The 25,157-nt window shown below is 39.2% G+C and overlaps 1 protein-coding gene across 6 annotated transcripts in view; it reads right to left on the reverse strand.

The window, feature by feature from the left end:
* DAAM2 (dishevelled associated activator of morphogenesis 2) overlaps window positions 1–25,157 on the reverse strand; it is a 206,805-nt gene that overhangs the window by 169,264 nt on the left and 12,384 nt on the right. Inside the window, exons 1-2 of one of the 6 annotated variants that reach the window (XM_085219424.1) lie at window positions 20,443–20,461; window positions 556–698 (exon numbers count right to left, since the gene is read on the reverse strand). The exons of 3 other annotated variants lie outside the window; for them this stretch is intronic. The gene's annotated coding sequence lies outside the window, so the exon portion shown is untranslated. Of the gene's footprint in view, window positions 1–555; window positions 699–20,442; window positions 20,464–25,157 lie in introns of those variants that run through there. 2 more of the 6 variants (XM_085219423.1, XM_085219425.1) reach the window with 2 other exon arrangements.

Here is a 25,157-nt window from a genome sequence, read left to right on the forward strand (position 1 = left end):
AAATTACACAGAAGAGGAAAAACTAAGTTTTCCTTTAATTGGTGGCCATTCTGGAAGAATAAAGGACTGAATAAGAAGGAAAGAGAAAAATTAGAGCATAAAATCAAGAACATTACTAGATTATCATTTTTTATATGCTTCCAGTTAAGATTATAATCGTAGTCAAATCCAAGTTATCAAGCTGACCTTCAAACCGGATGACAACAGTTGTACTAACACTTGTAGCAAAGCTTGGATACAAGTTCAGTTCTATTTTGTTTAAATGATGACTGGGTGGAAAGAACAAGAGTAGGAGCTTACAGTTTCAAAGCCATTAGGAGTTATGTTTCTTCTGAACACACCTGGATTATCAGTAATTAGGGACAGTAAAGCCCTTTTTGCTGTAACCTTGCTCTGTGTTGAAGAACACCTCACAGCAGGTGGAATATTCCTTTTGCCTTGTGAATGTAGGTAAAATCATGAAAGCTCCAGAAAATAAGAAGTGATAACTAAAATCTGGTTCCCAGGACTTTTAGGATTTCCTCTCCCATTCCCCACATGAAAATCAGAACTAACCTGGATGATTTGCGTGGTTTCTGATTTGTTCTTCTTTCAGTATTAAGTTCTCTGTATTCAGTCCTCACCATGTAGGAAGAACCCACCTTCAGATGATTTAGTAGAGCTGATGTGACAGTAGAGATAGTTTTCTGGAGAAACAACTACAAATAAAGAGTTTCTTTTAGCTTTCTAATATTTCAGTATTTCCGTAATTTTCAAAAGGAATTACAGAAGAAATCTGTACACAAGTTCTTGTGTGGCCTCTGTTAACTTCAGTGAAAGGCTGATCTTCCAGTATTTTGATTAAATCACTTTGAAACCAGAGGGATTCTAAGCACATTCATGACACTAAGCATAAAAAGACGCAGGCAGTGGTACTACTCGTGCATGTAGAGGCAAGAAAGAACTTAAATGTTTCTTTGCTGCTGCTCAATAGTACTTGCAGCATACTGCATAATCCAATCCAGAGCAAGTACCTCACATGAACTATTACACCTGCAACAACTGCATCTGCACTGTGGAAAAATTTTTGATCAGTTGGTCTACCCATTAATTATAAGTATGTGGAAATGATCATAGATTATCAGCGTTAGAGGAAAAAAAATGTGCTGAGTGTGATTAGTGTACACAAAGATGGGTTTCATCTGATACAGAACAATTGGCTCTGAATTCTTTGTATCAGCTGCTCTAGAGAAATAACTTACACGATTTAGGGCCCGGTCTATTATGAATTATTTACTTCTGTGAGTCAGCCAATTTTCTTGTTATTAGGTTGTTTTTGGTTGTTGCTTCTTTTGTTTGTTTATTTGCTTCATTTTAATTAAAGACAAATTGTGCTCCAGGGTATCCCACAAATGCTGCTATACTGCCATTTTAGGAAATATCATTAAAATAACATTATCCTAGTTTTCTTCCGATGACATTTAACTAAGCTGTTTCAAGATAAACATTATTAAAATAGTCAGTTTCTCTATGAGTGCATTGAGGTTATTCATAAAAACGGTAGTCTTCTGGGGATAATAGAAACACAGGGTCTTGTTTTCACTCAATTAACCCCATTTTCCATTGAAGTAACAAAATCAGTTTTAACACAAACCTATCAACATTGGGTAAAGTCAGGATTTGTTTATTTCTTTATTTACTAATTTATTTATTTATTTTTCGTGTGAATTGGATACTAATGAAAGATGTCACATTAGAAACTCTAGGGACTGAAGGCTGATACTCAAACTCAAATTATAAATAGCACTTGCAGTCATTCTATCCACCCTCCAGAAACTTCAATCTTTGCCACAATTCCTCATTTTTGCCCTGGAATAATTTATTTTAAGAGGATGTAAGACAACATAACCCAAATAGTATTTGGTCCCAGTACAAGTGCCACTTGTGACCACAGTTACGGAACTGTTTTGTCTCAGTCATGAGGGAAAAAAACAGAATCACAGAGTAGCTGAGGTTGAAAGAGACCTCTGGCATTATCTACTCCAATATGCCACTTCAAAGAAGCAATGAGAGTTGGTTGCTTAGAACACAATACAGTTGGATTTTGGGAATCTCCATGCACGAAGCCTCCACAACCTCTCTGGGCAAACCATTCCTATATTTGATCAGCCTCGCAGTAAGAAGTGTTGCTACTGTTGTTTTTGTTTTGTTTGCTTTTATGTTTGAATACAGGGATTTCCTGTATTTCAGTTAGTTCGTTAACTCCTGTCCTGTCTCCAGGCTACATTGAGAAGCATCTGGTTACACTTTTGCTTCCCTTCCATCAGCTATTCTTACACCTCAAGTCTTTTCTTCTCCAGGCTAGACAGCCCCATCTTTCTCAGTCTATCCTCATACGTCAGTTCTTCCACCCTCTTAATCACCTTTTTGATCCTTTGTTGGACTCTCTCTAGTCCATTACTCTCTTGTATTGAGGAGCCCAGAACTGGTTGCAACACTTCAGATTTGTCCCATCAAGGCTGAGAAAGAAAAGGATCACCTCCTTTGACTTGCTGACGTTGCTTTTCCTAATCCAGCCCTGCTGGCATCTACCACAAAGACACATTTCAAACTCATGTTCAACTTGTTGCCCATCCAGACTCCAGATTTTTTTCCACAAAGCTGTTTTCCAGCTGGTCAGACTCATTTTGTATTGGTGCATGATGTTATTCCTCCCCAGGAGAAGGACATGGCATTTCCCTTTGATGAATCTCATGAGATACTTGTTGAGGTGGCTCTGAACAGAAGTAAAACTATCTGATTTAAAAATCACTCATCTCAATTTCATGATGTCTGCAAATTTGCTGAGGGTGTGCTTGGTCTTATCATCTAGGTCATTAACAAAGTTGTTAAGAAGTTTTGGACCCTAGCACTCACCCAAGAATATACCATTAGTATGGTTTTCATTTGATCTTTTTGCTGGGAATCACAACATTTTGAGCCCAGTAGCTCAGCCTGTTATAAAGCAACCACACTGTCCAATTATCTAGCTCACACTGCTTCAATTTCTCAACAAGGATACTAAAAGGAGGTATCAAAAGTGTTGTACAGTCGAGACAAACAGCATCTATTTCTCTCTCCCGTCTATAAAGCCAGCTTTCTCATTACAGAAGCCACTAGAATGGTCAGGCCTAATTTCTACTTATAAATCCATGCTCAATACCTCCATTCACCTTCTTGTCCTTCATATGTTTGGAAATAGTTTCTAGGATCCCTCACCTTCCCAGAGACTAAGATGAGGCTGTGTACTCTGTAGTGCTCAAGATGCTCTTTCTTGTCCTTCTTGAAGATAAACGTAAGAGTTGCTTTTCTTCCAGTTCTCAGGAACCTCACATAGTTACCTTGATCTTTTAAAGGTAATGAAGTGTCTTCAAAGTGACATCGACCAGGTTCCTCAGCATTCATGTGTGTAATGCATCAGGTCCCAGGGACTTCTGTATTTATATTTTGTTAAAATGTTCTCTAATCTGAAACTCCTCCACTGAGGTTAAATGTTCCTTGCTCTGAACTCTGCAACTGGTCTCAGAGGCCTGAGATTTCTAAAGGCGAGCAACTTGCTCATTCATGTAGGCCTCGTCTGAGCTTTCTTTCATTCTTCTCATCAGAACAGATTGTCCTTGAGCTTGAAGCAGGTGATCCTCAAAAAGCAACCAACTCTCCTGAAACTCTCTTCTTCCAAGGACCATGTCTCATGAGATTCTTTAAGTCAAGACCAGGTCTGCTGCTCTCTTGAAATTCAAGCTAAATTGTTGCTTTTCATCTTGCTTTCTCTTCTCAGAATCCCGACCACTGCCTTCCCACAGTCACTGCAGCCAAAGCTACCCTCGACAATCACATCCCCATCCCACTCTTCCTTGTCTGTAATTACCAGGTCCATTTAGAGCATCTCCTGTCTTCAGTTCATCTACTACCTGTGTTAGGAAGCTGTCATTAGTACATTCCAGAACCCTCTTGGATTACTTGTGCCCTGCTATATTGCCTTTCCAGTAGATGTTATGGTGGTTAAAATCCCCATGAGTATCTGTGTTTTTGACCACATGACTCTTCCAGTTTCCTGAAGATCTCCTTTACTTTTTTTTCTCGTTAGGTGGTCTGAAACAGACATTTACCACAGCATTGCTATTGTTATATTGCTCACTAAGCCTGGCCCATAAGCTCACATCTGGTTCATCATCCATTCCTGTGATGAGTTACTCTTAGGCATTTGCTAGCACAGACTGGAGAAACATTTCATGCTAACATCAGTCTCTCCTTCTGCTGAGTTTGTCCTTCCTATGCTTCCAGGGAGCATTCATAAAGGCAAGGATATCCCCTTCTGGGAGACCTCACACACATTCACAACTGCACCACAGTTCAGGGTCAACCTAAATCAATCAGTTTTCTTGCAAGACAGTTTCTTCCTACTTTGCTGATGCTGATTTTTTTTTCCTCACCTGCAGTTCTGCTGCCTAGGATTCCATCACACTGATATGTATTAGGCTACATTTTAGGATTTCTGACCTTTACACTCACAGAAAGAAGTTTCAACCAACCTTTCTGCCTGATTTATGTGGAGAAACTCTCATGTGAATCCAGGACCCTAGGTCATTCTGCACTCATTCCCTGAATTATAATTTCATGAGTTATTCCCTAAACAGAAGCCCTCTCATGCAGTTCACAAAGCATTACACCTTACCCCTCAGTCTGAAAGTAGGGTAGCTTATCCTACGACGCTTACAATTGTAATAATTTTTCATTCCAATCCATTGAAACTGAATTTGAACAGCTCACCAAATCTCTATTTTGGAACATATAATAACCATAAGCTGATTTATTAAGCAGATCCACTTATTTTTATAGCATTGCTTTTGCTGTGACAAGCTGGCTATTTAATTTTGCATTTTTTTGCAACAGCCAGTGCCACGGCATCTCATTAACCAACCATGTGATCCTTACGTATTTTTCAAAAGCCTTCTGTGCACATTTTAACCATGACAATATTGGCCATATAAATCCTATTCTGACCTGATATCATCTAAAAGAGGAAAAAGCAAGGCAAACAACTACTAGAATCAACAAAGTTCTAAAAATTAAAAGCAAATAAGCATGCTTTTTTTTTTTTTTTTTTAACTGGAATGAGTTGAGTAACTCACTCAAGGCTCAACCACTTATGAGTAATGTGGTCATTCCAAACACACAGGTATAAAAACTTTACAGCACCTTACAGCTGTGTTCACTCATTTGCTCACTCTTTCTTTACCTCACAGCTCTGTCAAACCCATCCCGCATTTCAACAAAGAGAGTCAAAATACCTTTTTTTTTTAGATTTTCAGCCAGTGATACAGCTACTGCTATTTCTATTAATTAACCTGGATGGCTGGAAAAATACGATTTTCTTTTCTTCTGAAGCCTGTCAATTCACAAGGAGGTGTTTTCTTTGAGATCAAAACTTTGTAGATGGAGACAAGGTTAAACATCAGGAAGTAAAGATGCCAAGACTTTCTATCCACTTCTCCCCTTGATTCCATGATGCTACAGAAAAATTACATTGGTTCTTGGGGATAATTTTTCAAACAGGCACGAAGAGTTTTCCTTAGAAAGCTTGTTGTTATTTGTTCATCCCCAGTTGAATTGTAATGAATTTGAAAAGTTATGATTTTGAATGTGACAATGCAATGGAAAACTGACTGTAAAATAGAGCAGTGAAAATAATTGTACAGCACTGTACATTGCCTTTTGTACACAGCATGTGTTATTGAGGAGTATGTTGTCTGTACTCCTCAACAAGCAGAGAAACCTAGTGCCTGGTCTTTTTATACTGCAACGTTGTTCTTTCTCTTGCCTAACTTCCCCCTGAGTCAAATGAGGCCAAATAGAAATGTTCTTTGTTGTCTGCAGGTAGGCCTCGCTGTACCAGCAGAAGTACACTACTTGCTGTTTATATAGTGGTACTCATGTACTACGTTTTCTGTTCTTTTTCTGACTTGGCTTTCCTTTGTTTTTAAAATGTTTGCATAGGAAAAAATAATAATTATTATTTTATCTTTAACCTCACCTGCTTCTGTCTTTCTTTTGATTATTGAAGTCAAAATCCTCTGCTGGTCACAACACAGTAAGGACCAGAGCATTCTAACTGGAAGTGTTACTCCCTGAAATGACCAGATTTCACACTTCCCAGCAGCACTGCAGACCTTGTTCCAAGAACACCAGTATCTTCCAGAAAGCTTTGCCTTTCCAACTTTCAATATTGGTATGGTTTCTGGAAAGCAGATGCACTGTAGACCCCAGCTACTTTTTATTTTACCACTCATGTGGAAGTGATTTTTTTTTTTCCTGGTTAGAGAATCAGTGCAGCAAAACTCCTCCCAGTTCTACAACATATGTATAATACCTTATACAGCCATCTATCCATCCTGTCTTTCACATTATGTCTAATAAATAAAATGTCTCCAGCTCAAAGCTGGGGAAATGGCACGAAGAACATTTCCATTAATCCTGCAATGCCTTCAAAAGAGTAAGTTGCAGGCCCAACCCCAAATTACTGGAAAAGTAGAAAAACCCTGGCACCAAGTCCCATCTTCCTGACACAACACATAACATCTGACAAGAACAAGCAACAGGCATGCTTCTGTGTAGTCCTCATTCATCTCAAAGTTTCTGCCTCAGCTGACAGTGGGGCAGTGGACCCTGGGGCTTAAGAAGCATTGACTGGCACATTATCCATAGGCAGTCCTAAGTGATTTTCTCAAAACAGCTGGTGGAGAAAGAAAGATTGGCTTAAAGCCAAATTTCTTCACTTGATGCAAATATCAAACCCCTCGAGGACTAATTTGGCATTCCTCAGCACAGACGCACTCTGCTTTTGAAATATTTACTTTCCTTTACTTCATAACCTTAAGAAAACTTTGGGAAGAATGAGAATTGTTTAGATTTATTTTTGTTGGTTTTTCCCTTTTTTTTTTTTTTTTTTTTTTTTTTTCCTCCTATGACAGCAGAAATGTATTTATAGCTAGGAACTGGAGGACAGTTCTCACGTGGCTGCTGAAAATTAAAACAGCATGTAGGGTTTTGTTTTGTTTTTATGCCTTTGCACTACAGTCTTTCCCAGCATTCCCTAAACCCATGTTATTGTAACCAGAGCCACATTTTGCATTGCTACAATTGCAGGGTTATGTAAATTCCAAAGGCTTTAAAGGAAAGAGCCTGGAGATCCTGCTCGGAGCCATAGGGAGGTTGACGCAAATAGTTGTGCCCAGAATCTAGGGAGAGGCAAAGGTATTTAAAAACTACCAACACATAGGAAATCTAAGTCTAAAACTCAGCATGAACCTGATGTTTCTAGACCTTTTAGAACTTACTGTTTTCCCTCAAATTGACTGTTCTCTCATTTTCAGCATTGTGCTTTGCTATTACAAAGAAAAAAAAAATGCCACTTCTGGAGCTCTCATATGTCCTTTCCCACTGGTACATCTCACACCATTTTATCCAGGAGCAGCAACAATAGAAAGTTCTACAGATACAAACTACTGCAAACTTGAGAAGTTGTATTTACAATTAAAAAGAAAATTACATGAAAAGAGAAAAAACACAAAACACAGCAAAAGATCAAAGAGTTTGTACCTGACCACTGAGAAATGTACCTACTTTATAGAAAGCAGTGTGGGAAGAAGTATGGTACGTGTTGCACATCTGAGTGCCTCTGAGTAACCAAGGTTTAATGCTGACTCTGGCTGTGCATTTCTGTGTGGGCACAGGCAAGCCAATTCTTGTTTCTGACTCTTTAAAAGAGGGATAATAGTGCCTGACTCAGAGTCAATGCCAGATGCCTTTGTGTGAGCTCGTCTTAGGGCCTAGTGCTTAGATAACTCAGCTAAATGAGAAAAATATTTAGTTCACTTCTGCAGCCCTGTTTCTGTTTCAGTTCTTAAACCAACACTGGTTGAATTCTGACACCATATAGAAACCTAGCCTACATTATTCCTGAAGTATGTAGCTGTTTCATACTGCTCAGTGCACCTGGATCACTGGAGCATGCTATGGAGAACTTGGGAACTCCTGTACTTCTGCAAAGGTGTAGCCAGAACTCCCTAGCACATTCAGCTGATGCATAAGGAAGGATGGTTCTGTGGCCCCGCTCTAACATACTGTTTTCTATAGCTTTAGAGTTTTCCAGACAACCTTAATCTTAGTGCAGAGGATATGAAAAAGAGGGCTTGCTGCATCCCTTGCACCACACAGGAATGACAGTTGGTAAGATCTCAGGAAAGGAACCGAGAAGCACTGCCTCAACCCCACTGCTGTGTAGGCTAGTGCCAAGCCAACATACAAAGGGACATTCCAAGCAATTCCCAAGCTGTGATATTTTAAAAACAATCATTACAGTGGAAAAGATGACCTCATCTGCAGATAATAGCCCCTACTCTGCTGGTAGTTACTGCTGCTGCACAGGTACTGATAGCAGCTGTTATGAAAGTGTAGCTGTTTAAATCTTATTTAAGAAATACAAGACCCATCTGCACAGCTTAGAAGTTTCTATCAGTTTGTCATGTTCACTTATTTACTTGGAGCCAGGAAATGCTCCATAAAGCTCTGATCCTGGCTGTCGCTGTGACCTTGGGCAAGAGACTGAATGCCTCTGCACCACCCACAACTCCTTTTGAAGTCAGCTGATGATGTGGATACTGAAGAATTCTGAAAACCCAAGCTCTAGAAGGAAAAGCCAATGTCTGCTACAGCAGAGGTGTTCTGGATCTCATCACAGATTATACAAAATATGAAGATAAATACTGAAGGATCTACTGCTAAAGAATATCTACATAAATGTGGTATGTTACACTGCCCCGTGTAACCACACTCCCAGAGCGGTGGAGTCTAAGGGATCATTCAGAACCTTCTTTTTTTTTTTTTAAAGGGGACAGTTTGTTAATGGTCTTAAGAGCCTGCAGGAGGTCAGAAACAAGTAGCCAGAAAACAAACAGAAACCAGAAATTCAAGGCAGTTATATTAGATAGTTTCCCATTCACAGAGTGCCTCGTGACAAGTATCTGAGAATCACACATTTTACCGTACAAAGTAAAGTACTGTCCAAAATTTTAATTCACTATGTAACTTGTAACGTAATACTCTAAACTCTTGAATCCTTATCTTAAAGATGACTAGTTTAGTGCTCTGTGGAACGCAGGCAAGAAACTTTATGCCATATTGTTATCAAGTTCCTCAGATTTCAGTCTTGAACCTGCATCAAACTTCATACATGCCTGTAAACAATCAGTATTTCTTCCTATAGACTTTGGTCTCTTGTCCAAGTATTAAGCAAGGTGAAGCTTGCTTAGCTTTTAGAACTTGAGAAATGTGCAGCCTGTAATTAACGGCCAAAGAGCAGAGCAGCTCTCATCTACAGCTCATTTGTTTGCCTGAGTAAACAAAGTCCTCCCTTCCCTTCTATGCTTGCGTATGTTCTGACAGATGCTACTTGGCTCAGCACAGTTAGCAGAGCAGGCAGGACAAGGGGCCACTTAGCTCTGTGACATTATTTGCCAGCAGGAGACCTCCTATAGCTGGCACAGTCCAAACAAAGCATAAAATCAAAACTACTAATAAACATAACCACTTAGACTCCTTGATACAGCAGACAGGCCTGTACAACAGGAGTACAGCAAAATCTTCCTACTTATACCTAATTGCAATAATAAAATGAAAGGCCTGCATTGGCCCAGTGACTCAGTGAGATGAGTTCTGGTTAGACACATTTTGAATTCTCAGGACTATCATGTTCCACAGGTAAAGAAAGAAGAACAAAAGGAAAGAACAGTTGTGAGTGTACAGATAGGAGGCATATGGTGAGGAAAAAAGAAGTCAAACAAACAGAAAAAACCATCATAAGCAGAAATGTTTTAATACTCTCTAATTATGTAACTCAGGTGAGCTGCATATCATCCTCCAAAAAGCAGACTTCTCTTATCCTCCCTCCTTGCTGCAATCAGCTACACCCAAAAATATCTGGAGGGAAAATGACATCTGACACAGCCATGGTAAAAATGACCCAAACTAAGAAGTGGCAACTCTGAGGGTGTGGGAAAGTCTGCAAACAAATCACTGGGTGTGTCAGATATGCAGACACTAATATAATGCAGTGATTACTGTGTCTTTCCTGAGTGAATATGTAAAAGTTGGTATTTCAAGAAGCATACACACTGACCAATGAACAAACTCAAGCTTCAGTGCATTTGCCTGGGAGTTGTACAAAAGACTGTGAACCCAAAGGTTCATGTCATGAAACACTCTGAAAATAATTGGAGTCCAGGTGATAAACGAGTCCAGCACAGCATCTTCTGCTACACAGGGATTATTTAAATTTTTTCTCAGTATCACAGAATGGGGGAAACTGCTTGTTATTTATTTATTTATTTAAATTGAAGGGAGAGGGAGAGCTTCACTGTGTCTACAGGGCCCATCATTTCCTATCCTTTCAGCATCACAAGGTACAGAATGTATAACCCACAAATAAGACTCTAGAAACAAGGCTCTGAAACTTCAGTGATCAATTCAGCTTTAGAAGTCCAAATGCAAATATAGGAGCTCATTGGCTTAGGGTCACACAGTTTAAACAGGAAACCTAAAAAATACGTTTCAGTCATGTAGCCTGTTCCATTAAAAACAAGCAGGTAGATACATAGATAAACAGTTAACACATGGGAAAGCACATATCCTGACACGTGCAAACAGCCAATAGCAAGTAAATAGCAGTGGCCATCCTGCAGAAGCAAGCTACAGATTAAAATATGGGTATTTTTCATTGAAATCTGAAAGTATTTTCCATTTCTCTGGAATTACTGTTCTCAAGTCTGAGACCAAATTGCTAAGAGCCCTTTAGCTTCTTTGTGAATTAAGTTTATTCTTGAGAGAGCAAAAGAATTCACAGCAGTCCTAGGGCCGTTTCATCATAGCTCAGAGACACACTTCCTCAGCAAGCTATTTGAATCAAAGACTTGGGGCAACATCCCTGAAAGAAGAGAAGGCAAAAGACAGAGGAGGCTTTTTCACCATCTGCTTCCATTTTAATTTGCTGCACTCCCATGTCACCACAGGCTGTAGGATGGTCAATTGGATTCTGTGTCATGTGCACTCATAGGACTACAGGGTCATCACATCCTGTTTCCTACAGGCACAGACACTGCATAACAGACATGCAGTCCAGCAGGCTCCACGGCACTTTTATCCCAGTAGCATCACATACTGACATAGGATTTTTCAAGTAAATAATGAGAAGCAAAATTACATAAGTTTTATAGCCTAAAGTGAGGCAACTATTTTCACTGAGTTTAAAGCAGCTGACAATGAGGCTGCATAATGCATTTCATTGTTTAAAGACAAAGTATCACCTCTCTGATCTTAGACCTATGATGATATGATCGTAATTTAGTCCATTCTGAATGTTCATGCTGTCTGAATAAAAATAGATAGAGCTACAAATAATAGTTTTAGTTGTTGTTGTTTTTTTTTATCTGAAGGTGAAAACAAAAAATATTGATGTGTATGTAATATGAACTGTAGGTGAAGATTCAAGTCTGGTTCTTCAGGTATCTGCCAATACACTGTGCAAAAATAAAGGCTAGTAATTGAATAATTAACTTTCAAGTCTGATGAAGCAGCATTCTTAAACCGCTTTTTCATAAAAAGTGCAATGATACCATACAAAAATGTTAATATGTTATATTAGGTCACCTCCAGTTTGTATTTACAGTAGGGTTTTTCTTGGATAAGGCTCCCATTTCACAGTAGTTTAGCTACACCAACAAATGTGAAAATCAGAAGGAGTATGGGCCTCTAGAGATGTCCCAATAGATGTGAGCACACTAAACATCACCACCATAAGTAAGCAGAGGATGAGGCAGTGAGGAGTTGCTAATTTTTGCCTCTGTTAGAACATAAAATCTGTCACAAAGGGCACAGTTGGACATTTATAGTTTAACACGTGTCCCCCAGCAGGTATGTGAAACTATTCTAGATAAGCCCAGGCACAGCTGGAAAACACTTCATTGGTCTCCCCAGGAAAATTTCACCTAGTCAGAAAATGCATCTGTTTTTCTCCCTGTAACTTAGTAATGGTGAGTGCCAAAGACTTAGAAACACTCACACAGATTGCTTGAATCCTGCTGATGATGAAAGACTAAGGTCAAGCTTTGTACTTCTGTCATTGGCAACACATTTTGGAGCCTCTACAACTGAGCTGGAGAAATTCACCCATTGGGATGCCTGACCCTTAGGGCAGTAAAAGTATGAAACAAGCAATGAGGGCAAGTTCATATCTCAGTAGGGCACAGTTGGAAGACAGTTCATATTGGCAGGGCCCTAGTGTGGTTACTGCTCTCTCCCTGTATAGCAGTGCAGGAGGATGCTGACAGATCAGAACACAGGCTAGAACAAAACCAACTGTCTCTCTGTGCATTCAGCTGTTAGAAACAGTTTAATTGGTTCCCGCTGTATATACGGCTGCAAAAGTAGCAAAGGATTGAAGTCCCCTCATGTTTGGTCAAGATCTTGCTTGCTTTCATCTGTTGTGCAGATGCTGATGGGGTCGCCTGCCTGGAGGGGGTCAGGATTCCGCCAAATGGATTTAAGCAGGGTACTCACAGTCCAGGCATCCCAACTTAATGGCCAGTGACTCAGTGAGAAAACCAAGACTGTCTGCATTAACTGACGGCCCCATTCCTGACAACATTTGTAAGGAAGAACAATATCCTGACAAACCCTATCTACAGTTTTGTGCTGCTAAATCAAACAAATAAATTCATTCCGCCTAGTTAGGGCAGATCTCTTAGAAGTAATCACTACTGCAAACACATGAATTCTGTATCCTTAATACAGGAAAAATCCTAACTGATGGATGGAGAGAAAAAAAAAAAAAAAAGGAATTAAAGATTATGACTAGATGCTTTGGGAAGCATAGAAATCAGGGAGTGAGAAACAAAGGAAGGAGTACACGTTCTCTCTAATAGGGTGATGATATCCTGGGATACATTAAAAAGAACATGGCCAGCAGGTTGAGAGAGGTGATCTTCCCTCTCTATTCTGCCCTGGTGAGGCCACGTTTAGAACATCATGCCCAATTCTGGATTTCCCAGTGCAAAAAAGACAGGGATCTCCTGGAAGGAGTCCAGCAGTGGACCTCATAGATGATTAAGGGCCTGAAGCATCTCTCTTACAAAGAAAGGCTGAATAACATGTTAAGTCTGGGGAAAAGAAGTCTAAGAGAGGAGCTGATTAATGTTTATCTAAAGGGAGGTGGAAGACAAATGAGTAGGGACAGGCTTTTCTTAGTGATGTGTAGTGACAGGACAAGAAGCAATGGCCTGAAACTTGAACACAGGAAGTTCCATACAAATCTGTGGAGGAACTTTACAGTAAGGGTGACAGAGCATCAGAACATTGTCCAGAGAGGATATGGATTCTCCTTCTATAAAGATATTCCAAATCTTTCTTGACGCCTATCTGTGCACCTATTGTATGGTACCTGCATTAGCAGGGAAGGTGGTCTCAATGATCTCAAGGTCTCTTCCAACTCCTGCAATTCTGTGATAAATTTGCACTCTGGGATAAATTTGTATTCTGGAAAAAGTATAACTTTTGTCAATATATGACTTGCCAACAAGGCAGGAGACAAAAGAAACAGTAAAGGCACTGTCATAAGAGTATAATTGCCATGACTTTGTCAAACTCTGACCTATATGCAATGAGAGTATGCATATGGTAGTACGTACTCCTGTCAAGTCGCAGGCATCTGAATAGGCAGTGCCTCAGTTTCACAGAGAGCTAAATCCATTAATAGCTCTAAAATTTTCCAAAGGAAAGTGCTGAATGCAAAGAATAAATTGCTAACGTTATAAAACCTCTTTCCTGTGTCCTCACATAGCGTTGTAGTGGAAGATTGCAGGCAAGAATACATTCTCTTGGTTTAACCCCTAATGGCTAAAGATTGCTACACCTCTGTAAGAAACAATTTGGCCAATGAGTAAACCATACCCACTGCATTCAAGGGCTTGATCTTAAATCAATGGAAAGTAGAAGTGATATGGCTGAAGATTTATTGACTACATATTTACAGAGAGGGATTAGACCGTTATAACATTTTTAGGGAACAGCTTTAGCTTTGTGTTAGAGGGAAACCAAGTTACATCATGTAATATATTAGAAATATCCAGGAAACTTATACACACAAACAGATATATGCAAGGATACTTATAGAGCTCTACAGTAGTTTCATTCCATCTTGAAAAGGTTGCTTTCTTTGACAAGGAAATTAGGAGAATTGGCAGGCTGATACAGAGCAACATGGAATTCCCACGCGTTTCTGTCACAGCTTTGAGAGAAAACAGATGACAGCGTAGGACCAAGAGCGTGCAAATAGATTAATGATTTTTCAAGATCAGCCTGAAACATCTAAAAATAGCCTTCAAATTTGTTTTAAAACCCTGAGCTTTCCTGGAAAATAGAAGTACCCAAAATATTTGTTAATTATGAAAAAAACAGCAACAATCATGCAGTTCATGAGTACACTTTATGAAATATAAAAGTTTACAGAAATATTTTAGCTCAAGAGAAAATCTGAAACACTTCTAAAAATTATTGGAAAAGTGAATGAAAGAGCCAATGAAATCCTTTGTACAAAAAATTGGCAATGTCTGTAATCCAGATTTGAACTGGGAGACAGAGAAAGCTGGCAGTCACCTTTCTTAACTGACAAGAAGATTGAGACAGTACTGCAAATGAAGGTATAATTTCTCCATGATCATCCTTTACATTTAAAGGACTCAAATATTTGAACAATTTTGCAAAGATTTATACGTACCTGGTCAGTTTCCTCTACAACTAGTCAGACCTGACATCCATCTAAACCAGTACTTTATCTCCAAATAACAGCCAGCTGCAAATAGTTAGGGAAAGCAAACCAAAATACCATATATAGTCTGATCCTACTCCTGCTCAGTTCTCTTAGCTGTTTAGTACTAGAAGATGGGAATACAGCCAGTTTATCATATTTAATAGCTACTAGTAGGCACATTCCCTAAGATTTTTCATCTCTTCCCACAGCTTTGTCTTGGGAGAAGGGAGCATTACCAGATGACATTAAAGCCTTAAAATGTAATTTTGTATGACTTCTTCAGAATCAAACCCAACCCTGATGGTGTTCATTGATAGAAATATTCTTTTTCCATATATTATGTGCATTTGTGTATTAAATTTATGAAAACTCCCTGGGAACTCATCTCATCAGATCTTGAAAGGTGAAACTGGATCTGATTTTCTTCTAAAATGACTATTTTCCTACTGAGTACTGTGCAGTTCCTCTTAAGACTTTGTGACTCATTAGTTCAGTTTTTTAAGCAGCAAAAAAAATACAGAGCCCCTCTAATCAAGTTTGTTTAATACTTTGAATAATAAAAGCTGTAAGAGTAAAAATGTTTCCTTTTTTATACCTTCTTAAAAAAAAAAGTAATATATCAAAGAGACAGTGAAGAGTTTTTGGGTTTTCACAGCTCAGTTTTGCCCACAGTTCAAGAAATAGCTGGACTGGCACATACACTGCCTGCATTTAATTCAACTTGGGGCACAATAAGAGGAAAATACGCTAAACAAAAATGAATGCAAACTTTAGATCTCATAAGCAGAAATATCAACTGCAATGATTAATACTTTGTACTCAGCAAAACTGGGAAGTTTGCAAGCACTTGTTATTCAGGGAGGGAGCCTATTCCTCCCTTACTGCCAAATTTTTCCTAGTTTCTCGAGGTTAACTCTCCTTCCATTTTCCTGCAGTCTAAACACATCATTATGATCTGCAGGTCTCACTCCTTAAATTCCAGATCACCCATTCTTATCTACTTCCCTTTTTCCACCTTCAGCCTCTCTAATTCCTAAATCCAGAGAAACCTTATCACTGGTATAAGTCCCCAGTACTCTCAGATTAAATTTTCTACCAAATCCAAAAAAACACGAATTTCTCCTGGTCAGATTTGTTATCCCACGTTGTTCCAGGCCTAGAAAACTCCTACCATTAGGAGATGTCATCTGACACCATAAAGATCATTGAAGAAACCAATACCTCAAGTGTTGAAATAAAAAAAAAAAAATTTGAAAATGAAAATCTAACATAACATGAAATCTGGTCAGCATATTAACAGGACACAAAGCCTAAGGTTAATACTTTGTAGGAAAAAGCCAGCTTGACCATTATCAGGCACAGTTTTAACATACAGCCCTAAAAATTCTTTAGCCTGCACTGACAACAGCACTGCTTACTGCGTGATGTATTTGTGGCCATGTGACTACACGGTTCTCAGTTCTCAGCAAATCAAATCAAAGTACATCCAGATATTCAAGAAAAATATGCACAGGACTGACACACCAAAGCTCATGGGAGCTTTTGGCAACATGGGACACATTCCTCTGTGACTCCCACTGCTATGAAACACCAGTTACTTAGCTGACTTTTACAGAGTTACAGTGCTGTAAAAAGCACGTGAGAAAAAACAAACCCATTATGTAGATTTGCCCAAATCATTCAGCTAGCATTTCAAAAGCAGCTTATAATTTTGTCTGTCTCAGTTTTCAAGTGTCTTAACAAGACACTAAAAATAAAGAGCCAAAATTACAGGTTGCTTTGCACAATTTGGGCCTCAGTTTCTCTGGACAAAATTCTGATGCTATTTGAACCTACTCATAATTGAATAAGATTGAATAATGGAATAAGATTCTTGAACAATATGGAATTACAAAAAACTTGCACAGATACAAATGACAGCAGTCTTGCACTACATGTGCCTCAGGTCATTCACTACCAATCTGAAGATACCAGGGCAAATCCTAAGTTGGAATACATGCATCCTAGGTGCATAGGAGCTCCCATACCTATTTACATTGGCTGAGAACCATTCTAATAATTCCCATTTAACTAATTTACATGGCACTATGAAACATAATATTTACACAGTGCTTATAAGAAAACAAGCCCTCAGTCTGATACATGCAGAGTGGTAGTGGTGATGTTATTCTGTTTGATAAGTGGAACTGCAGAAATATAAGAAATGAATCACATCTAATGCATGCTAGTATATATCCTGCAAATGCAACAATTTAAAGGAGTGTGATATTAGAAAATATTGCTGGTGAAAACAGAAAAGCCATAAGCAACACCACCAATCAATAACCTAAAAAACCCACAGGAACAGACATGAAAATTCTTTTATCCAATGATAATCAGAGCAGCCAATTTTGTTTTAATTGTGGAATACACTGTGCTTGCCTGGAGGCTGCAGGGGAGGGGAAGAGAGAAGGTCAGATCTCTATAGGGTTGACCCAGGTTTGAAAATTCACAGCAATTAAAGCACTGAGAGCCAAACTATGCACCCATAATTCCCTTTAAGTGTCAGGAAATTGTGTCCCCTAATTTTTCAACAGTTAGGTCAGACGAGTGGCTTGCAGTGACAACAAAGGTTTCTGGAGTTCTACTGAACCTTGGAGTATTTTATGGTATTATGGAAGATAAAGCAGAACCAGAAGAATCTAAGAGATACCTTTCAGATGCTCTTCAGCTCTAGCTGTGTCTCTCTGCCAATAAAATACAGACTGTGCACACCAAGTCTGGACTTGGTAAGAAATTTTTTTGACTGATTTCAAGATGAACTGAATGATCTCTCTTACACATGAGGAGCACAACCAAAATAACCAACAGGAACAGCAGCAGACAAGTGATACAGTGTGGTAAGGCCACTAAGCTATCCAGAGAATTTGCTTACTCAGCTCTGTGAAACCATGAGACAGCACTTCAGAACACATAATATAGACTTTTAAAACCTCAGGGTTGCACTGTGATTGTCATAAACTGTAATACAGAACTGCTTTCTATTTTGCAAAGCAAAACTGAAAAGACATCTGCTCTGTATATATTGCATTTACACTGCTTAGTTCTAGGGTCAGTGTCTACCAGTGAAGAACTAACCATTCCCTGGCTGTTATGACTACATCCAGACTCAAGTATACTGAGTGACAGCCCATGTATTTATAAAACACTGAATATATCTCCTGACAAATCAGTAGCTCCTCTCCCAGTCCTCCTCCCACCTTCCCCTCAGATGTAGCTTTCACCTTGAACCATGACTAACAGCCCACAAAGAACTTTCAACCTCACAAACCCCTGCAAATAGTGTCACTCCTTACTGGAGTGGCAAAGCAGAGAAAAGAAATTCTGAAACAGAAAGGAAACAGTCAGCTTAATGCACTCCACATCTGGAATTTTCTCCTTCTTTCTTTCCTCTTAGCTTTCACCTGCTCTCTATATATTAGTTTTATACTGGCAAATACACTTGAACAGGTCAACTGCAGAATCAAGAAGAGTTCTTTATTCACAGATACTTGTCTTGGCTGTGACAGCCCTTGAGCTTTTACTGGGGCAAACACGTTCATAAAAATCTGCTACATTTGCGTTCCTTCACATTACCAGCCAACATGATTAGGCTGCTGTGAAGAAAATAAAGCAGCTTCTTGGAAAGGAAGGCGTTACAGTACTGGAAGAAAATCTAGTAAGAAATAAATGGGGGAGAAGAAAGGAATTCTGAAATGGCACGATAAGGCAACCCAAGTCCCAGAACAAGTCTAGAGGTTTCACTTCCAAAGCATATCTCTGCAGAACCTCTCTCTGACAACATATGCTCCTTACAGATGCAGTCAGGACAGTTGCTTTTTCTCCATCTCAGTCTAGTTTGCTTTTCATTGTATGGCATCCCTCAGAGGAGACTAGATGTGGAATATCTCCTAGCATAGGCTTTCCCATCACATAAGCCAGCACAGTGGCTATATCAACCACTCAGTCATGGAACGGGACAATCCTACAGTCACTTTGAGCACAGCTAATTAGTTCTGTTCAATTTCATTTGTCAGGGTGACTTCTGAAAAACTCCTTCCTCCTCCTTTCTTGTTTAATTCCCCCTGCAATCTATTCCAAACCCCTTAGGAGGAAAAGTATTTGCAGACATATTCCATTACCAAAACAACTCAGCCTACAGAGCAGCAACTTGCAATAGCCTTTCTTGTGACTGCTTGTTGGCTGAAGCCAATTATTAGCAGCTCAGCACACTATATTGTGCAACTCACATAGCTCCTGCTGCTCAGTCCAGCATTGTGTTTATATTCAAGGGCGTCATCTCTCCTTCCAGGACCCGCACAGATCAAGCACACTCTAATTGGCAAAGAGCTTTTTAGCTCTTATTAGCTAAATTGGTATCTCCTGTGTGAATCCAATCTTCTCCATTCATCTGGGGAAATGAGCTGGTTCTGTCAGGGGTCTGGATAGAGAAAATATCACTGAAGAGGACAGATGGGCAGGGGAGTTAGAAGTAGATGATCTCTAAGGTCCCCTTTCATCCTAAGCCATTCTACAGTTATGATTCTATGCTTCCAAGGCTTTTCCTAGAACAGCTCCCACCTCTCCTGGAATGGGGAGCACTCCGGTGGGCAAGGGTGGGAGGGGAGGTAAGGTAAATCACATGAATCAAGCACAGAATTTTAGGTGCAAACAAATAACACCTTTTCCTTATGAAGTAGGCTGAAGACAAAGAAGTAAAATTAAAAAAATTAAAAATCATTAGCTTTCCTTAGGACTTGCCCTGTATGAATGTAGTAGTAACTCTACAGATTTTTCACAGAGTCACTCTAATTCCAGTAGCTGTCTCCTTCTCATGACTCAGTTACAGCTAGCTTCTGCATGTGAAAATATCTCTCTTTCTCTGCAGAAGCAGTGGATTCTTTGGAGCACCCTTAGTATCCCCAGGCTCAAGGTGCTAAATTTGTCAGACTTAGCAAGCAATAATGCATACTCACATTAGGATCTGTTATCATCAGAAGCCTGGCAAATAAAAGTGGGACAAGACTGCACTGTCAAGAAGCCAGGAAACTTCCTGTCTTTCCCATAAGGAAAGAAGAACTGTTTGCTGCATAATAATGGCAAGGGATTAAAGAGTTTAAAAAAAAAACAAAAAAAAAACAAAAAAAACAGATCGTGCATTGTGAAATGGTCTACGAAAATTGGGTTTTGCTTGGCAATTACCTGAGATTTTGCTGCCTTGCTACTAGAATACAAAGAGGTAGATTTTAATTAATTTAGTAGTCTTCCAGAGATATGTTTTTCCTTCTCAACCTCCTTCATTTCCTGTCCCCCCAAATCATTTATGGACTCACACAATAACCTGCATGGTTAGCCCCTCTGCATACCTTTGAGAGAAGCAATCAAGCCAAACCTGAATCCTGTGTGCTGCCAAGCTGTCTTCAGGACCTCAGAGGAGAATAAAGCAAAACAAAAAAAGAAAAAGAAGAAAAAAAGACAAGCAATATTGGCAGGGATTTGATCTTGAAGACAAGCAAAAATATAAGAAGAGTTGCTGCAGCACTTACACTGTAATGCCTTTCTGTCTGTGCAGTTCCTCCCTGTTCTGCAGTCCTATAATCCACATAAAGAAATGCCTGCACTGCTCCTCTCACTGACTGTGCTATTGCAGTGAGACTGGAACTGCTGCTGTTTTCAGTTTCAGACCAAGCTCTCTCTCTCCAAATCCTCTGACGTCATACAGCCTCCAAGAGATATTTATGGCATGAACAGTCTAAAAGTTTATCTAGGTAGAACCTAGACTGCAATTCTTCAGGATTTGTAATTTTTACACTTTTGGATAAAAAATCCACCAAGGAGGGGGGTCAGGGAGGAAATGATGGGCAGCTATATATGTGGCTGCATAAGTCCCTAGCAAAAGACAATCCCTGTACTTTTCTACCCATGGCATATTATACCCACACCCAGGATATAACTATCTGCCATGTAAGTCTCCTTTTGGAAAGTAGTATTTTCCAATCACAGCTGTGACTTAACACTGTGTGCTTCAAGACCGGCAATGAGGCTTCTCTCTCTCCCCACACTCTTAGCCCTTTGTTGTGTCCAGGTTTTGACTGGATTTAACTATAAGAGGAGTGAAACAGCCCTTTCAAGCATCCTGTCCACATCCTCTTTCAGTTTTGCACTAAAACCTTCCAGCTGGAATTTTTTCCAAGCATGTGGGCCAACATCTCTTTTAACTTCAGAACACCTGGAAGCGTCTCAGATTAGATAAAAAACAGCTCAGAAAATTTATTTGATCTTTGATTATTATTATTATCATGCTCTGCCTTTTTACACCCCTTTTCTGTTATTTCTTTGGTACAGGTCACTAACCATACAGTATGATATGTTTCACCTGCTGTGAAAACCACTTAATGTAGAAGAGAAGAGATGTTAGAGTAAAAATTGAATCAGAAGTACTAGCATTAATGTTAATTAGTACTTGAAGAGCAAAATTCTCTCAGGGTATAATCCTTCTGAGGCAAGTGGTGACAAATTTGGACTGATTAGACTCCTTTGTTTTACATTTAGGAGCTGAGGTAAGCATCAGTAGTCCCATCTAGGAGATGAGGAAACTAAGGCTTGCAGGTCAAGAGATATTTGTTGAAAATCCTTTTCTGATTATAGGTAAGTGTCTGTAAAAAGTTCAAAACCTATTCAACAAAAACAAAACCTATTCTATTTTCTGGAGGATATAAGCATGCTGATATTATAAGCAACTGTTTTTTGTTAGTTTTCTTTATACCCCATCATTTCCATTTGTAAACAATTATAAGTAGCATGTGTCCTGGTACCACTTTAGAGATGTGAATGCCATTTAAAAATGTAAAGCCAAAGCTCTTTTCTGTGCAACTTACTTGTAGAGTAAGGGCTGTACGGATCCGTTTTCCACGAGCATATGCTTTCTTTCTTCTGCTCTACCAACATCACATTTGGGCATGAGCCAGAGTGCTTTCAAATCAATAGAAATCATGTGATCAACTTCAAAGGCTTCAAATAAAGTTTGCTTTGATCATTTTTTGATGGCAGCTTTGCCATGCTTTGCCCTATCATTGCCGTGACCAAAAACCTTGAAAAGAAAATGGTATCTCTCTGAAAAGCTTCCCTTCTTGGTACTTAAGATGGGCTAAGAATCTGGCAGATTCCAGAACAAGAAAACATTCCAAGAAGGAAGTGAAATGCTTTTATGTAATAGAAAAGAACCCAGCATGCAGCCCAAGTATGGAACAAGTAAATTTCTGTCCCCTTTAGCTATCAGATTTGCCACTTGTCTTCTTCCGATCAGCAAGGGTAACTTAGAATATGACTCCCTTCCCTGCAACGCTGCATACTACTCTTCTTGAAGATCAGCCCTGTTCACTTGCTGTCTATTCATAGCTTGTCCCATAACTCCTGCTTTCTCTGTTGAATTTATAGGATCATAACCTACTTCATAGAAAGTGGAGTAGAGGAACAGGGGAAGTCCCTACTATTACACAGAAGTAAACCATTAATAACTACAGCCTGTCTTGCAATTGGACCTAATCACAAGTGGCATTTCTTTATTTCAAAGGTCTGAAATATTAAGACATCAAAATGCTTTGCCTGTAGTGACATGGACAAAAACAAGGAAAACTGTCTTGCCCCTTAAAATGTAGCTGTCTTACAGATACATTCATTCCAAGAACATTCATCCCTAGTCAGAAGTGCTACAGCATTCCACTTAGTGCTAAGTATGACAGCATCTCCATGAATCTGCTGTATTTTTTCTGGAAATGAAAAGGAAGCATATCTAGTTGTGCATGGTTGCATATTCAAAACCTGTACAAAGATCACATAAAGCTTACTTCCACAGGAGCCCATTACAGAATACATCATATGAAGAGCATGAGGATCCCATTTACAGACAATAACTAATTCTGTTGCCTATACAGGATAACTTGACTTTCTCTAGTGGGCTGGGAGCTACGTTCATGAACACAGTTTGTTCAATTTTAACCAAAATTTATTTAAATCAGTACTTCCCCCAAATGATACTGGAGGTGTGCAATTTTGGAGAGTGAAAAACAACTTTGTACACAGGACCACCACAAGCGTAGACATTACTCAACCCTAAAAAACAGAACAGAGTGGGACTCTCTGCATCACTAGCACATGACTGACAAAACAAGAGAGCGCGTGTTCCTTGGATCCAAAACAGACTCAGTATATTCACAGCAGCAACGATAGCAGTATAGTTGTCACTCCCTTAGTGCTACATAAAATAATAAACCAAAGGAAATGAAACCATATTCAAATACCATTCTTGCTGCCGTAGCGGAACAGACCATTCAACTCTCTGGGCTTGTACATTCTCTCTCAAGCATTAGTTAGATACCTGATGATTCAGAACATGAAGAATGGAAAACAATGCAACCAGACAGCTGCAGACTTTAGCACTACCTAAGAACTGGGGTGGTAAAGAAGAAATAAATATTTTCTTGATCCCCACAGTTGATCAGTTTACTCCTTAAAGCATGAACTTCACTCAGATGATTCTTCTTGGTGGCTTTTTTGTTTTGTTTTGCCTAGCACTGCGTTGTTATGAACGTTATTTCAGTTTTTGGCAATCAGCCATTTTTTTTTCCAATCTACTGAAGTCAGGAATTATGGCATACATTCAAAAGAATAGCACACGCCAAAGAATGCAGAGAACTCTATCTTTGTCCTCAGATGCACAGTCTTGGACGTAGTTTTCGAATCCACCCGGTGATTTTCCTTTCATTTTGCATGACAGAATCCTATCCTCTGTGTATTTTGGCATCCAGATTTAATTCACTACTGCACTGACCAGAGTGAAACCATTTACAGATTTCCTAGATGTCTTCACTCCTAATGCATGAAACAGCACTGCACCATGGTTTACCAGGTGCCAGTAACCAGATTAAGCATTGGAATAGGAAGCCGGTGCTGTGTTACAAACTGGTATGTGCCAGCAAGAAGGATCATTTTAAGACACTGCCACAGTTTGCTATGTCTTGAGCAAGGGATTATAATTTACATATAAGGTGGAAGGAAACACACTATGGTACTGTACCACAGTATACACGAGAGGTTCATATAGAATCATACAAATGATGTTAAGTGTCTGAGTACTATAATCAATTAATGGCACTGGAAAAATCTGTATTGATACCCAAGCATTTTATACTCTGATTCTTCCAGTAAAGTCACCAAAAACCAAGAATCTAGAATGAAGCTCACAAAACTAAAGGATGCCTTCCAATTAAAAGTGGTGCAGTGTTAGAGCAGTACTTATAAAGCCAGCATCTCTGCAGCACACTGCAGACTAAACTAAGAAACTGAGTTATAGAGCTCCTAAAACTAAATTTAGCAACAATCCTAGCCTTGATGTAGAGTATTCATACATGGAAGTAAACAGAGGACAACACATACTGAGCACATACAATCACTGCTGCTAGCAGAACAGGAGGCAGGAAAGAGCAAGCTCTGTTCCATTCAGGGAGTTGTGGCTCAGCTCCGACTTCTTTGCTCCAGTCAAGTAGACCAAAGAGAATTGAGAAGGCCAGACTATTTGGAGAGTTGTAAACTAGAATTTTTCTGCTGCTATACAGTATCAGAATTAAACAACATTTTTGTAATATATCACAGCCCAACTACCTATTCCCACAGCTAATTTAGATTCATTTCATTTACCACCAAAAATTACATTGTGAATTCAGGTTAACCAAGGTCATTTGAGAGATTTGTGGGCCAATAATCTCTTGGCTTTTTTTTCCACACATACTGGGCTGAGCACTGTTGGAGCACAGATGATTCAAAGAAGCAAGAGATATATGATGAGCAGAAAAAGTACACAGAACACAGTCATGCAAACAAGAGTCACTAGTGATATGCCATATTAACAGCAATCAGCATATGCTACAAAACATCAGGGGATTCTGGATGGGAAGGAGAGTTACACTACATGAACTGTATCAAAATTAAGTGTCTTGACTGGCACATAGAATTTCTAAGAAACAAATACACTCTTCTAGCAAACGATTTATGTTTAAAAGATTCCAGGAAACCAAGAGAGTGTATCAGAGTAGTAGTTATCCTGAGTCACTTCCTACGATGGCTTTAAACAACTTTTTAAAAAATCTCTTCTGTGAAGGTGGATACATGTACATCAGTGGCCCGCAGAGTCAAACTAGCAAGCCTGGAAGGAGTAATGAATTATAGCTAACCACATTACATCTCTAATAAAAACAATACTAAG

This window comes from Meleagris gallopavo, chromosome 2 (genome assembly GCF_905368555.1).
Source record: "Meleagris gallopavo chromosome 2, MGAL_WU_HG_1.1, whole genome shotgun sequence".
Lineage (NCBI taxonomy): Eukaryota > Metazoa > Chordata > Aves > Galliformes > Phasianidae > Meleagris > Meleagris gallopavo.